Source organism: Pseudochaenichthys georgianus, chromosome 8, assembly GCF_902827115.2.
Source record: "Pseudochaenichthys georgianus chromosome 8, fPseGeo1.2, whole genome shotgun sequence".
NCBI lineage: Eukaryota > Metazoa > Chordata > Actinopteri > Perciformes > Channichthyidae > Pseudochaenichthys > Pseudochaenichthys georgianus.
This window is the reverse complement of record NC_047510.2, coordinates 12,615,361-12,632,322: the sequence shown is the minus strand read 5'-3', so window position 1 is coordinate 12,632,322 and position 16,962 is coordinate 12,615,361. Positions and strand designations below refer to the sequence as shown.

At 43.5% G+C, this 16,962-nt stretch overlaps 1 protein-coding gene across 1 annotated transcript in view; it reads right to left on the bottom strand.

Moving 5' to 3' along the window:
* elfn1a (extracellular leucine-rich repeat and fibronectin type III domain containing 1a) overlaps positions 1-16,962 on the bottom strand; it is a 92,365-nt gene that overhangs the window by 32,041 nt on the left and 43,362 nt on the right. The window contains exon 2 of the mRNA XM_034088412.2: positions 12,823-12,913. The gene's annotated coding sequence lies outside the window, so the exon portion shown is untranslated. The remainder of the gene's footprint in view (positions 1-12,822; positions 12,914-16,962) is intronic.

Sequence of the window (16,962 nt, the reverse complement as noted above, 5' to 3'; positions counted from 1 at the left end):
CTCACTCGCTGAAGGTGAATCATTAAGTAAATGCAACTGCTGTGGAAGCTTGGATACTCATGCATTTTGATTGCTCACAGTTGGAGACAACTGATCTCTGACGTATATATATATAAATGCAACTTAGACAGCATTATTGACTAATTTACTCACATCACTCCTCCTGTATAGTAAACGGTTTTCATCAAGCAGATTTATTACACTTTCAACTTGGTTTTAAAAAACATCCTGGTTGAGAAATTATTTGCCAAAGTCCTGAATGGTTACTGCCCAGGTTGGACAGTCAGACGCTGACACTAATCTATAATCCATCTGAGGTCCAATTTTCAGCTGTAGTGATATCTTTCTCAAAGATAATAAAGAAGCATAGCGCTGATGAGAAACACATGAGGCTATCCTTAAATGATCAGGTCACTTCAGATAAATAGAAATACCCCAACATAGCGGGATATGATGGAAATGATAGATAATGACTTTTATACTGTCATTAAAGTGATGTGTGAAATAAGATTGTAACGGAGGACGTGAGGCAGACAGATTAAAAGGTAATAGAATGAGAACCTGCAAATGCTTTACTGTGACAAAATGATGCTGTGACGGTTTTCTCATTTGGGCATCTTATCTCCTGCAATCTTGTTATCTTTGAGACCAAAGAAAACGTCTTTAAAACATCACTAAAGATGATTCAATGTTCCATAGGAAGATTATATACCTGAAACGGTTTCACATACGTTTTAGGACCTTCAAATAAACTGGTACTCGCATAACATTTACCTAGACATGCTCATCAAATGCATTTTCATCACAATGTTTTGTTTTATTAACAATCTTTATGAAATCTAGTTTACAGGCTTAAATAAGGCTTATTGGGATCTGTCTTTCATAAGAAATAAAATGGTAAATGTCAAAGAGACAGGATTTGAAAAGGTGATAGAAAAGCAGATGGTAAGAGATCCTTCTTAAAGGTGCATGGCCTGCACAGATCCTTCTTAAAGGTGCATGGCCTGCAGAGATCCTTCTTAAAGGTGCATGGCCTGCAGAGATCCTTTTTATGACGCGTTTCCACTGCAGCGGGTAGCTCGCTTTAAGCGTGCCGAGCCATGCGGGGCCCGTTTTTGGTTGCGTTTCCACTTGGCCTAGTACCGGCTAGCGGGTCCTAATTCACAGTTTTTCTGGCCCCATAAAATCGTGGTTCTAGGGCCAGGAACAACCAGGCTGAGTCGGGCTGAGTATGCTAAACTAGAGAGAGAATCGCTGGCAAGGGGGCTACAACTACAACAAGATGAACATATTTGACCGTGATATAATTGTAATACACGTTTCAAAATGATGCCGAAGTAACAACATACTGATACCGGTTAGTAAAAACCATGAATTAATGCTTTGACAAGTCTGCAGACAGACGGCAGGCGAAAAACCCTTTTAAAATGCGTGTTTTCTAAATGGAGCTTGGCTAAGCTAACGTTATATATGCTCCGACTGTCCACACTCACAACAACGGCCTACAGACATAAATAAACCAGCGACTGTATTCGCCATGACACAGGCAGTCTCTGTGGTTTGTACTTGTTTAACTTTTGTCTAGTTTCTGTGAAGAGCTGAGTGCTAAGAGCTAACGGCTGTGTTGTTTTTCTGGGGCTCTCATTGAAGATGACGTCACGGCTCCGCCTACACTGCGTTACTATAGTCAGGGGTGCACATCACTTTTTTGCCCTGGTTCTCAAAGGAGCACCTGGAGATGTTGCTTGGTGCTCATCCTTAAAATGAAATAAACCGTAACTTTTGAGGGGGTCTTGACTTTATTTGCCAGACACACGGCACTGAACACACGTGCAGAGGTGAACACAGAACACACATGCAGAGGTGAACACAAGACAACATTAGCACGACCAGTAATCCTACAAGCTGTCATCACTACCCTCCTGACTGTTCTCCTCACTGTCTTCCTCTCTCTCAGACATGGTAGCTGATGATGTAGGCCTACTACTTTCTCTCTGGTTGAGTCTGCGATTAGCTGCTTTCATCCACAAGTCAACAGCTGGGTTTGGGTCGAAAGTCTCTGTTGTGTCATCTTCGACAAGTGGATGTAATCAAATAAGTGAACATAACCAATAACCTACCATAGCCAATAACAAATGAAACTTATTTTATTTGTGTTGTTCATTCATATTTACCTTAACATTTATTTATTTATGCATTTTTTTTTATCTCTCCAGTTTTAAAGGATATTTTTGGTTACTGTCCTATAGTATACATTGGAATGATTTCAAACCTGTTTTATCCCAATAATTATAAAGGAGTGCCTTGGAAATGTGTGTTTACATAAATTGTGACCAAACCGTTTGAATTTAGACGAAAGTGAACTATCTAAACACTCAGAGTCCTTACCTCACTGAGCTGTAGTATCAGCCTCTCAGTCTGACTGGAGAGGACTCTCCTTCCACATTATTGTCGAAACATCTTCGCTAGCACCAGATTCTAATAACAACAGCCCTAACAACCCTCCCTCTCTCCCACACTCACTCGCATTTTGGCTGTGAGGTGCGGGCGCCAAATAAGCCAACATCCCCTATTTTCATCACTTACAGCGCCCATCGTACAGGGCAAATGAAAAGTGTAGCCGGGATGAAAAGGGTGTTACATTTACTTAATTATGAATATTGTTACATCAAGGCCGAAAATTAGGATGAGCGCCAACGGTTAAAAATGGTTTTTTTCCCCCCAGAGCTGTCAGCACAGCGCCTCCACAGATCTGGCGCCCTAGGCGAACATCTATAACGCCAGTGCTACGGGCCGGCCCTCAGTTAATATGCAACTCGCAAATATCTTTCTCTCGCTCTCTCTCTCTCTCTCTCTCTCTCTCTCTCTCTCTCTCTCTCTCTCTCTCTCTCTCTCTCTCTCTCTCTCTTTCTCTCTCTCTCTCTCTCTCTCAATGTTGGTGCGCAAATGCAACGATTTCAACCACGTCACTGATGCATTTTTATGGCATTGGGATATATATTTTTTAAATCCTCTGGAGCAGAGAGAGGAGCTGTGGATTATTGTTATTGATTAATGCATCAGTGTTTCTTAGGGTCAAAAACACTAAACTCACAACTTCAAATGAAAGCGTTTAGTTTATTTAATAAAAGAGCACATGTTCAATGTGAAAAGTGACAGAATTTATAGATTATTTGCAATTTGGTGCTATATATATATTTTAAAAAAACACATTGAATTTGGCAGCGCCCCTCCAAGACAATGGTAGGGGAAACACTGGATAGTAGGGATGTTAAGATTCACCGATTCACATCGGTGCACCAGCATAAACGTTCAAGATGCGAGTGCACCGGTTGAGAGAGTGCACATCGGCTACAGTTTGGGTTGAACTCGCGATGCATCGATTGTAGCGTCTTTGCATCGGTAAAAAACGATTCATTCATATAATATCCTCTCATCCTGTCAGCACTCAGCAGAGACGATCTTTGATCTTTGCTTCGCCACTACGGAAGCCGAGAGTCTCAGTTATCAACACACATGGAAGTCGAGGAGAAAGAGAAACATAGCGCACCGAAAAATACCACCTACAAATCAAACATTTGGCAACACTTCGGATTTTTCAAGAAAGACGGTCAACTTGAGCTAGCCGCCCACAGCCTGCCAGCAGCCTCTCGGCATGTGTACCGGCATCTGAGGAAGGCCATCCTGGACCGGCTTGGCAGCACGCCAGAAGGACATCACTGCCGGTTCCGGGCCCTACCTTTCGAGGACGCCGAACGGCCCTTCTCCTACGCGCAGCGGCTCCTGGATGCAGCGAGCCGCTGGCTCCAGCCGGGGGTGCGCTCCGCTGAGGAAGTCGTCGGGCAGGTGGCGCTGGAGCAGTTAATCGCCGGCCTGCCATCTTCGACGGCGAATTGGGTCCAGTGCCATCGCCCCGCCAACCTGGAAGCAGCTGTCTCTCGCTTCCCCGGTGGATCATGAAAGAGGAGCCCCGACCACCAGCCGTTTCAGCGGGCCGACCCGTCCCAGCCCCGAGGAGGAGGTTTCCTGGAGCAGCTGCCTTTCTCTCCCCACCACCACACGGCCCCAACCCCGCAGCCCCGACACTTTCCCCCCAAGCCCTACCTTACCCTCCTGTTTTTATCTCTCCCCAGGGTCCGGCCTATGCTTCTGGTCGTCCGGCACCACACGGGGGGTTCCTCAGACTTCAGGGCAGGATTGCTGGCGGTGCGGACAGCCCGGCCACTTCCGACGGGAGTGTCCTCTCATGGAGGTCGGACAGCTGGTTCAGGTTGCGGGACCGCCAGTTGCCTCCCCCGATTTGGAAGGGACGTACCGTATACCGGTATGTATACAGGGGGGTACACACCAGGCTCTGATGGACACGGGCTGTAATCAGACGATGATCCATCAGCGCTTGGTTCGGCCTGGGGGATTGATTGAAGCATCGTGGGTGAAGGTGAGGTGTGTGCATGGGGATATTCACCAGTACCCGGAGGTGACGCTGGAAATGTCTTTTAAGGGGAAAAAGCATAGAGTCAGGGCTGGAGTTAGCACTCGCCGAATTGGCCGGGGTTTGCTAAGCTAGCGGGGGCCATGGGGGTACGTTCACGGACGGCAGGGAAATGTGAGTTGTGTGCTGTGTTTAGTGGAGAGGCGGAGGCGGCTGACGACGTAGAAGGGGAAACTGACACGGAGGTGGCCGCGGAGGTCCCTCTGGATCCGCTGGTGTTTCCCGTGGAGGATTTCCCCCTCGAACAGTCGAGGGACGAGACCCTTCAGCACGCCTTCGGCCAGGTGGTGAGTATTGATGGCTCCCAGCTACACCCAAACGCAGCACTCACTCACCTACACTTTACGGTGGTTAGGGACAGGCTGTATCGTGTAAGCCGGGACACACAGACAGGAGAGATAAATACCCAGTTGTTGGTACCAAAAAGCCGTCGGGAAATGGTTTACCAGGCGGCTCATTATAAGCCCATGTCAGGTCACCTAGGGTACGACAAATCACTACACCGGATAATGGCCCGATTTTATTGGCCGGGCATTCGCGCAGATGTGAAGCGGTGGTGTGCATCTTGCCGTGAATGTCAGCTGGTTAATCCGCCGGCCATCCCCAGAGCGCCTTTGCGCCCGTTACCATTGATTGAGGTGCCTTTTGAGAGAGTTGGTATGGACCTCATCGGGCCCGGGGATACCGCTTTGTACTAGTCCTAGTGGATTATGCAACGCGATATCCTGAAGCAGTGCCGCTGCGTAATATCTCTGCAAAGAGCGTCGCGCAGGCAGTGTTTCACATTATCTCCCGAGTCGGGATCCCGAAAGAGATCCTGACTGACCAGGGCACACAGTTTATGTCACGCACACTACGCGAGCTGTATGAACTACTGGGCGTCCATTCAATACGGACTAGTGTTTACCATCCGCAGACCGACGGCCTGGTGGAACGGTTTAACAAAACACTAAAGAACATGGTTCGTAAGTTCGTTCACGAAGATAGTCGTAATTGGGATAAATGGCTAGATCCTCTGTTGTTTGCAGTGCGGGAGGTGCCCCAGTCCTCCACGGGATTTTCTCCCTTTGAGCTGTTATTTGGTAGGAAGCCCCGGGGTGTTTTGGACCTAGTTAAGGAAAACTGGGAGGAGGGTCCAAGCACCAGTAAAAACGAAATACAGTACGTTATGGACCTGCGAGCAAAACTCCACTCACTGGGGCAGATATCACGGGAGAATTTGCTCCAGGCTCAGGAACGTCAGCAGCGCCTGTACAACAGAGGGTCGAAACTGAGACAATTTTCACCGGGAGATAAAGTGCTTGTATTACTCCCATCCTCTAGCTCTAAACTACTCGCCAAGTGGCAAGGACCCTTCGTGGTCACACGACGAGTGGGGGACGTAGATTATGAGGTGGTGCGTTCTGACAGGGGAGGAGCAACACAGATGTACCACCTTAACCTCCTGAAAGCATGGAGGGAGGTGGCGTCTGTTTCTCTGGCCACCACGGTGATTGAGAGAGATGAGTTCGGACCAGAGATCATTAAAAGCAACAAATTAGCCCCGGTCTGTTGTGGAGACAATCTCTCACCGGGCCAGAGAGCAGACGTTGCTTCGTTGCAAAGGCAGTTTGCCGACGTGTTCTCTTCGCTGCCAGGGCGCACCTCTCTCATACACCACCGCATAGAAACGCCCCCGGGCGTGGCCATTCGTTCACGGCCCTATCGGCTGCCTGAACACAAGAGGAAAATTGTTCAGGCGGAGCTTCAGGCTATGCTAGAAATGGGAGTGATAGAAGAGTCCACCAGTGACTGGTGTTGCCCCGTCGTGCTGGTACGTAAGTAAAAAACGGCCTTCTCCACTCCGTATGGTTTATACCAATTCATCACACTTCCTTTCGGGTTGTTCGGAGCTCCAGCCACCTTCCAGCGGCTGATGGACCGGGTGCTGCGTCCCCACTCTGCATATGCTGCTGCTTACTTGGATGATGTCATCATTCACAGTGAGACATGGGAGCAGCATATGCAGCAGGTGGGGGCAGTGCTCGAGTCCCTGAGGCAGGCGGGGCTCACGGCCAACCCGAAGAAGTGTGCTGTTGGACGGAGGAAGGTACGGTATCTGGGTTACCACTTGGGCGGCGGGCAGGTGTGGCCACAGGTAGAGAAAACAAACGCCATTTCAGCCTGTCTGGCGCCCAAGACGAAAAAAGAGGTCAGGAGGTTCATGGGGCTGGCCGGCTACTACAGGCGGTTCATCCCGTCCTTTTCGGAGCTGACCAGTCCCCTGACCGACCTGACCCGAAAGGGTGCTTCAGATCCGGTCCAGTGGACGGAGCGGTGTCAGCTGGCGTTTGAGAGGGTTAAAAAAGCCCTCTGTGGTAAGCCGCTTCTGTATTCTCCTGACTTCTCTCTCCCTTTTGTGTTGCAGACCGACGCCTCGAACAGTGGGGTGGGGGCCGTTTTGTCCCAGCAAGTAGAGGGGGTCGAACGCCCCGTACTGTACATTAGCCGTAAGCTCGCCCAGAGGGAGGTGAACTACAGTACGGTGGAAACGGAGTGCCTCGCCATACGGTGGGCGGTCGGCGCAGTGCGGTACTACCTCCTGGGCACCCTTTCACCCTCTGGTCGGACCATGCCCCGCTCCAGTGGCTCCACCGCATGAAGGATGCCAACGCTTGGATCACTAGGTGGTATCTGGCGTTACATCCTTTCAACTTCAAGGTGATCCACAGGTCCGGGTAACCGGATGGTCGTGGCTGATTTCCTCTCTCGCTCAGCGGAGGGGGGGGGGGGGGGGTCAGCTTGCGGCCGGCGGGATCCCGGCCTGAGTCGGGCGGTGGGGGTATGTGGTTAGGGATCCTGGAAGGTCGCCAAAGGACCTGTGAAGGTTCCCACACGGGCAACGTTGGAGACCGGTGTATACTTTGTTTGGAGCTAATAAACGCCTGTGATAAACCGACCTGCTCTTTCCGTCCCTATTTGAACACTGTGTGAGCGGAGAGGCTCACAGTGTAACACATAACACACTTTCAGGAAAAGTCACGGACTGGGAGACTTTAATATTTTATTGAAAAAAAGTTATACAATAAAAAATGTTCTCACCATGCAGATTTCAGCACATGCCTACATCTGTGTTTTATACAGAACATGTATTAAACATGGCGTTTCATTCTTTAATTGCTTCTAAGGTCTGGCATGTAATAAGAGGGAAGAATTGAGGTGTCATGATTTGAGAAAAGTCCCCTGTCATGATGAGAAAAACAGTGGCACAGCAGTTCATCAGTGATTTGGAAAAATATCATTAGGGAGACAGTAATGAAGGGTTGACAGCTGTCTGTCAAATCTGTGTAGCCCTCTAAGACGTTCATTCATTTTCTCCATGATTGCCTTTCTTAGTGTTAAATGTATTCCAATCCCATATGGTGTTAAAAAGTCATTTTTAACACCGTATGGGATTGGAATACATTTAATGAGATTACATGATGAGAACTAACCCTGTGTTAACTTGCTGTATGGATTCTTTATGTCAATTAAAGTTACATTTTAGCCTTTAGAGACGTTGTGGGCTATAATTTTATTTTTATTTGAACCTGTACCTAATACAAGTTATTGATCTTTCACCTTGACTTGTGGGACAAGTTATTTATTGAATATTATTATATATATATTCGGCAAAGCTTGACGTCACCGCATTCAAAGTGAATGGGAAGCGTCTCCGTTGAAGCATGGGGCGGAGTGGCGCAGCGGGCTGTGCGTTGATCATCAGATCAAGGGGGCGTTGGGGAACACCAGTTCGCCGCCACTGCGTCAGGCCGTTGTGTCCTTGGGCAAGACACTTCACCTGCATTTGCTCCTGTGGGTATTGTCCACAGTACATGACCGTTACATGTCTGATATGTCTGATATGTGTGTAATGTGTATCTGTAAAGCGCTTTGAGCTCTGGAAAAGCGCTATAATAAATGTAATGAATTGAATTGAATTGGAACCGTGTGGACGTAGCGTAACACTCATGCTCCGATTGGCTAACACTCCAACCCATTACACAGCCAACAGAGCCGGCCAGATAACCAATACAAGCAGACTGGGCTCTGGTTTCAGACAGAGGTTTAAAAGAGATGCTGCAACACAGGCAGTATGAGAAAAATAAAGGGCTTTTTGAAAACAAAAATCACATGAATCGTGCATCAAGAAGTGTAAAGCAGCCATTTAGCCCTCTAAATATGGATTGTGCTGCCATTGATGGTGTAATATGTTGCATTGATTTGTTTTAAACGACAGGTTGGTTGTATATAGTCACCATGTGGTACCAGGATGACGTCTTAGTATCTAAGTCATTAAGACACCTACATAAACCAATACGTTATTTACAACCAGTTGTTTTTCCATCCTCAGTGCATTGATCACTTCTGCTTGGGCCCCAACAAACACCTCTGCAGCCAACGTGAGGTACAACAAGCTTTAGTGGAATCAATGCGTTTAGAGAGCGCAGAGGAAGGGTTAAAAGTCTTTGATGAGGAAGGAACCCAATAATTGCCTACCAAACGGATGTTTTATAATCACTTATGTGACCAATGGCTCCCTCGGGATCCGTGTCTCTCTCAGGCTAATCCACGATGCTCTTTACGGTAATCCATTCAAATAACTCTTCTCTAGTGCCATCAATTAGGAATCCAGATTGATGAAGCAGCTGACACCGTGGAGCTTGGTAGGAATAAAGCTACCGGAAGATGAATATCACAGTGATAAATTACTGTGATATTCTAAATCCCATGGCAGCTGTTCTACTGATTGTATGGGTCAAACTGGAAAACTTAGAGGCATACAGTATAGTTTGTTTAACATACAACATTGGGTGTCTTGCAGAACCACTTTTATGGACAGTTTTATCCTGTCCCACTAGGGTTGTGAGATATGACGGTATACAAAGCGAACTGGTAGAAATGTTTCCCTTGAAGAGACTTTGCATTAGTTTACTTAAAAATAAAAATGTGTGTGTCCATATTGCTTTATATTGCTGTGACTGAAAACGGGCTTACGCTTATTTGCCAATTACATTTGATTTGAGATGTTAGAGTTTGTGGTGTTCACACATTTTCTTTTCTTATAATAATATAAAAGTAAGTATGTATGCAATTTACAAATGCTCCAGACTGAATTGACTAAGATAGTGAAATTAGTTTTAAAATGTAAGATAATTCATGGGAAAATCATTTTCAGCATCAACATGGCTTGCCAATTCACTGAGAAGTTTTTTAAGATGTTGTCATTTTTAATGTCAATCTCGACAGAACAGCAGCGGGTGTTGTTGTGCAGGTTGTTGTCGAGTGATATCCTCCCATTAGTGTAACATCCACTTCTGTGGGCTATAATATAATAACGTCATATATCTCTGTAACTGTCATAACCCCTTGAATGCCTCTCATATTAGTCATAGACCAGTGTGCTTACGATGTGTTTTAGAATCTGACTTGATGATATAAACTGTTCCCTCTTTACTTCGTCACAGAACAGCGTTACTCAGATGAAATGTAGTGGGCAGCTCCACTATTTATGTTTGTTTGAATAGTTTAGGGCCCTTTAACAGCAATACTGACACTACAACATTTTTTATGATTTACTGTATATCTGCTGATTTCTGACTTTCTGGATACATTTTTTTATTGTTCCTTGTTTGTAATAATTTTGTGAAACAGGTAGGCTTATTTCGCACATTTTAGGGGCATTAATGCTGAAATCACACACCTCATCACAAACAGATGGCATTTATCAAGCTGAAAAAAGCTTCACAGAAAGATGTAAGATGGAGGCATTGAGAAACGCAGGTTCTTTCCCGCTGTAGCACACACTTCACACCCTGTATAAATCATTGAAGTAAAAGCACATATATCTGGAGGCAAACTAGGAATTATGGGTCCCCTTAAAGAATATCGGTCTGGACACTTTTTCTTTAAATAAAATAATTAAACTGGGAGTTGTGTGGTCCCTCTACAGCTCTGGGCTCTCAGACTCATCACTAACTTTCACCAGCTGCAGCACTACTGTGCATCTTTCGTTTTAATGACAGTGGTGTAAAACCTAGCCCCTCCTCTTTCATGTGCTGCCAAACTTGTTTTAGGACTGCAATAAATAAAAGGCTTGTTGTGCTCATATGCATACGTTTTATATTTATACGCTAAGAATTGGTGAAGCAGAAATAATTCTAGACAGCTTGACATACCAACAATCCCTTTTGGCTGTACTTGAAACACAGCAAGGATTACATCATATTATTGATGGAGCACACATACTTGATGTGTCCAAATAAAGATTTTCTTTTTGACATCGCTCCAAACATGTCTTTCTTCATTTGATTGACAAGAATACATACACAAACACATTGTCTCTCATCTTCTTAGTTTAAATACAAATACAATAAATGGCTGCTACCATTTGAAATATATAAACTGAACATTTTGTAAACGGAAAATAACTGAATAAAAATACAATAAACAGGATTTATTTGGTGAGTGATGAGACTAAAGCAGCAGACTTAATATCCTTTTATGTGCTTTCTGGAAGATTTTATACATTGCTTGTTGCAAGCTGATTTAAATGACGATGCGACACACTGAAAACCACTTCTTTATTTCTCCATAGCTTTGTTTGCACAGCATGATCGTAATTATCTTTCTGGGGGCGTTTCTGTTTTGAGATTGCATCGCCGTGTTTAGTATAGTTTCATATTTTGTTGGGCACTGTTACTGTATGAGTCAAGTATTAGCAAGTGGCAAATAAAACGCTTTATGACTACACGAAAAGCCACATGAGCTTGGTTTGCTAATTTCATACAAAAACAAAGTTGGTGATGCATTTCTTGTAATATAAAGCTTAATGCCATATGCAAGGAAATGCTGTCCTTGTGAACATGGCTGGCTCAGCTTAAAACGTTGTGTTAGCATTGTTACAGTTAGAATGTAAGCAGTTAAGTAGGACAAGAGGGACTTACCTGCTATTCATTTAATTTAAATCCATTAAGCAAATGGAGGGTTGTAGGAATGAATTTTTCAAACTTAAAATAGGTATGTCATAATACCAGAGATCTAGTTGTTGATACCAAAAGTAATCAAATTCCTTGATTCTAGATTCACAACTTGATGCCACAGTCAAAAAGTGTATTGACACTTCACATATTCTCATTTGAACTGAATAGAGCTTGAATGCACCAGAATGTTACTGGAACCTCCATTAACTGTTATTTAGCCAAGCAGGACTGTGCTAGCCACCGTGTGCTAACAGCTAATGTTTACTAGCTTTCCTCTTGCCGTTTTGAAAGATATTGTTCTCGGAAGCTGTTAGAACAAGTAGGCCTACTCTCAAGTTTTCAGAACGTTGAGGTATCGGTTCTTATGATATCCTTAGCTTACAGTTCACTTTAGTTTTCCTCCTCCTTCAACAATTAATTAAATGGCAAGCAGATAGTGATAAATTTAGAACAAACTCGATTTGGGCTGACGGGCTTTAATAAAGCCTTAGGGCACTCCCCATCTGCTCTGCTTTACGTGGCAGACTAGCTGTGTACCTAGTGAGTCACATATTGGAGAATGGGTGCAGGTTATCTAAATGAATGCCAAGAAAGTGAGTCAGTAACAATTCACAATTCTCTTTATTAGCACTAATTGTTTAGCATGCGTATACGCTTTCTATCACTACACACACCAGCCAATGAGAGTACTCGCTTGCTTGTTGGAAAATAATGGGACAGAACAAAGCAAAAGGAAAAACTGCTTACCTTTATAAAGGCATTTAAAGAGATCACTTGTTGGGTAGTATATGAAAGCTTCAACATTTTATTTATTACTTATTTTTTGAGTAACGGGTGGTGATGAACTAATACAACTAGTGGTTTAAAATGTGTGAAACGTTTAAAGTTTAGCTAGTAAATAAATCATTTAAAAGACAGATTGGAGGTTTATAAGAATGAAGTCATTCCTGATGAGGTGGTTGTAGTTGGGTCATTCATATTAAACTATAACAAAAAATAGAAATGTATTGACCTTTGATTTATATGTTGTATTGAGTCTGTGAAAAGACTCTACCTTCTTAATTATATAATAAACATTATGGCTTCCAGTACTTATGTGCTTATTTAAATGGAAAAGCAGTGGTAGAAGCATGCACACCTGAACGCAGAGTGTTATTGAGACGGTACGCTCTCAGGGTGACATGTCCTTTAAGTAACATATCTTTGGCACCTACTTGTCATGTGTAGTGACCATGTGGATTAGCGCTGGATTCTCTGTGATCCTCTTACAGGGCGTTTGCTCATGCTACGCTGCAGTTGACTCAAGATACAAGCAGAATACGCACTTACCCCTGGTATCTAGGTTGAAGTCCTCGGTGTGAGAAAGCATCCCTGGTGTCCTCGAGCAATGCAGATGTTCACTGATTTCTCTTGCTGAACTCTGAAGAAAAAAGAAATGACAGAGAAATCTATGAATGTCATCCTCTATTAAGATTTTAATTGTTTTTAAACGGCATGGTAGGAGTAAATGGAGCTTGCATGTTGACATGAACTTAATACATTCATTAACATGCAGGTATGTAAGCCGACATGTTGGATCCAATACTTGGAGGTCGGTCGTAACGGTGCATGTAATAAAAAGCTGCTTCTTCAGAAGATAACCTTCTTTTGGCATTGCCGTCTCCGAAATGAATTCAGCAGTGTGCTCGTTCTTTTTTCCTCTCATTTCTTTTTCAAGAATCAGAACCACCTCATTAACCTTATCTGGCAAGCAGAAGCTAATGAAAGCCTTTGTTTCAGTGTCCGGTCCTGCCAAAGTTAGTTTTACTAATTAATCAAACATCAGTCCCCCCCTATCATCTTAATGACTCCCTGTAAAGTGAAGGAGAATGTGCTGCACACACAGCCCGCAGGGAATGTCCACCGGCACGTCTTCATGCATTTTTATTGGACGTTAAAACAATAGAGGAAATGAAGCTTTGTGGCCCAGAGATAGATGTTTGGTATTCACTACAATAAGGGAAATAGAACAACTTCCTCATCTTTTAAACATGTTTTTGTTCTTACTTGAATGATAATGTTTACCCAGTCCCTACAATATGCAACAAAGCAAAGCTGCAATTCTCCGACCTATGTACGGACGCTACGAGTCCAGATTAATGCACACTCAGTATTCATACTGTATGACTCGTCTTGCCCTAATGAAACAATTCCGTGCTCTCATCCCTTGTGATTCAGAGTGTATGACATGCCATATCAGATGGAAAGCACCGGCAAAATTCAATCTCCAACAATCATTAATGGAAAACTGTGAAATGGCTAGATTTTCACTAAATGAGAGTACAATAGATAATGCAATTCAATTAGCTGATAAGGCTGCTATTTGCATCCCAGTGAAAGGGGTGATAGTTTAAGTGGCCCAAGGCAGCTGCCTTTCAGCAAAGGCCTGTGAAAACACAAAAAGCAGCGGAACCAAGAGAAAAGGCCAGTTTGGGAGACTTCAGCAGTATTCTTTTAATGACTCATCATAATGACTCCATTTAGCTGTTCAATGACCCATTTATTGCATTGAGCAGGCATGGGAAGCTCTCTGTCCTTGGCAGGGTCAGTCCTGCAGCTGCCCCTGCCTGCCATCTTTAACCAATGAGAACATTTATTTCCCCTCCAGGCTTCAACAGACAGGTTGCTCAAGAATCAAGAATCAGCTCAAAACACATTCACACACTGCTCCATTAGATCTTTACAATAACAAAATCTAGTAATTTTAAGTGAAAGAAAGAATGAGTTCTGCATCAGACCATGTTGACACAAACAATGAAGTTGGCATGTACAGTAGAAGCTTGAGGTAAAAGATAAACAATGGGCCTTACTTATCATTATCTTAAATAACTTTCTGTCAGAGAAAATACGATTTAATTTAAGATGCCCCAACATTTCTTAATCATCCAAATCCGCTCCTACCCAGGTGTGCAAAATGTTGAATCCCACTTAGTCATAGAGTACATTGGAGATGTGTATTTAATTATAACAAGAACATTCAGATGCATCAAAAAGTACGTTATCCAAGCAGAACCACAGCATTTTAAAGTCCTAAATACAAAATCTGTTGCCCAGAAATGTAATCCAATCATTATAATTTCCTTACGTTGGAAGAACAAATTGTCAAAAGAAGATTTCTTAAGAGCTTAAGAGCTCTTATCCACTCTCACCCAACAATAAGAAAACCTTGCTAGAGATCAAAGGTTAATAAAACAGTGAATTTGTTCCTATATCATTTAATTCTTGAGTTCAATGTGTCCTATTATACATTTACAGGAACATGTTGATAATGAAAAATAAGATGCTGCTTGACTGCAGAAGCAACTATGTATAGGTCACAGAGGCAGACCATTGTTGTGATGTGAATAAAACAAAATAGTTTTACTACAATTATGTATATAAAACCTTATTCTGTAGAAATCTGACACACTATTACTAATATACAGTGAATGTTTAATATCCCTTTTCTGGGAATATTGACTGTTTCATGGAGAGATGGGAAGAAGTATCCTTCCAGCATGCTCCTCTATCTGAACAGAAACAGGCTTCGTTCGTGTTGCTGTACACAGGGCATGTGTACTCGAGGTTGGGTCAGGTTGCAGCCCTGGAGGAGCTGGGGTGCAGGAGGGAATAGTGGAGGTGCTGAGGAGAAACAGACCCCATATGGTCTTGAGGAGCTGGACTTTCTGGCAGATCTCCAGGATGCTGACCCGGAGCATTGAAAGGTTGAGCACTGGCACCGATGTGACGGATTCTGCCCAGCTGCTGACGTGCAGAGCAGCGCACATGGATGTGAAGACAAAAATAACTTGCTGGGATCCACAGCTTGAGCAATTCCTTAGAATTTAAATCACTGCCAATTTATTCTGGCTCGTGTCAACTTACTAGGAGATGACTGGCGTGTAGCACAGTGTAGCAATATTTAGAAATGCATAAAGGATGTTTCACTTAAATTATTTTTGATCAGTGCTATGACTATCCTAAGTGGAGGTTTTAGAAAATAAAATCCAATGTATACAGTTAAGAGGCGGAGTTTAGATTTGCTATTCAGGTCTGGTCATCTGCAATCATTTGAATAAAGAAAGCAGTAAAATATTCAGAAAAGAAGTGACCCCAGGTCAATGTGTGCCCTCCTCTTCTCTCTGTGTAACAAAAGGCAGACCCTGTTTGTTGTTGTGCCCCCTTCTTAATTGAAGAGATAAGTGTGCTTACAGTAAGTGCTTTGCAGGGTAAAAGGCCCCTACATGTTAAGCAAAGATAAAAAGTGAGATTTTCTAAATTAATATTACGTTTACTAGTGAAGAAACACACTTTTGTGTCCTGTTGTTTTCTCTCAATGTGGTGGGCACTATGTTTTTGGTAAAGTGGTTGATTTGGGTGCCAGGGTTCTGTTGGGGACCCTGACTTTATGGGGGGGGGGGGGCTGTGACGGCCCCAGAGCCTGGGGCCTGTGAGGGTGTGAATGTTGTTGCAGGTCCAATCAGCGTGATCGGGGACACCTGGCCGGAGGTGCTACTTAAGCCCAGCTGCCCGGAGTTACCGCCCATTCACCGCGATCCTTTCCCCTCGTCCACCCTCTGCTGTTTTTGGTGTTGCCGAATAAAGTGCGGAGATTATTGGAAACTTTCAGCGTCACTCCTGGTTTTTCTGTTGTGGCCAACGGGCCGGTCATAACAAAACAACACTGTTCCTTCATTTTCTGTTTGATACAATTGATGATCACGAACAGCATTGCACAATGTCTGCAACATAATTATTATAGCTTTAATTGTTAGGACAATATGTGATTGACTTGACATTTTATGAACTTTTATGGGGCTGCAACTAAAAAATAATTTTCATTATCGGTGAAGGATGTTTCTAACCATCAGAAAGCAGAGAAAATTGCCCATAACCATTTTAGATGTCTTGACTAGTCTGACCAACTATCGACTATAATGACATTCAAGGGAAAAACAGCAGATTGTCAATTTATTTTAGCTGAAACCGTGAAATATTTGACATTTTAACATGATACATTTTCTATTGGTCCACCATACCCATTAGATCTCAAAGTCTCTGATATTTGTACTCAAATTAGCCCCTTAAGCTCTTGTGTACATTTGCATGTTATCCTTAAAGGAGGAGCACCCACACAGTCAAATTATTTAAAGGAAAGTAAAACATCAAAAATGTTAAGCTCAGCTTTGAGGAAACTTATCTAGAAAAGAAAACGTTTTTAAATGTACTGGATGCAATTGTGAAATTGTTTACATAATGATTTGACAGCTCTCGTTTCAAGTCAAGTTCAAGTACATTTTCGCCATGTAATAAGAAAAGGAAGCATCAATCACATTGGTTGTATAAATGCATGTACATGGAGAACATGCCATACATTAATGTCAAAACATGTCATTTAATTTAATTTGCTATCTCTGTCTTTCATGATAATAAAATCAGGTTGCAAAGCTG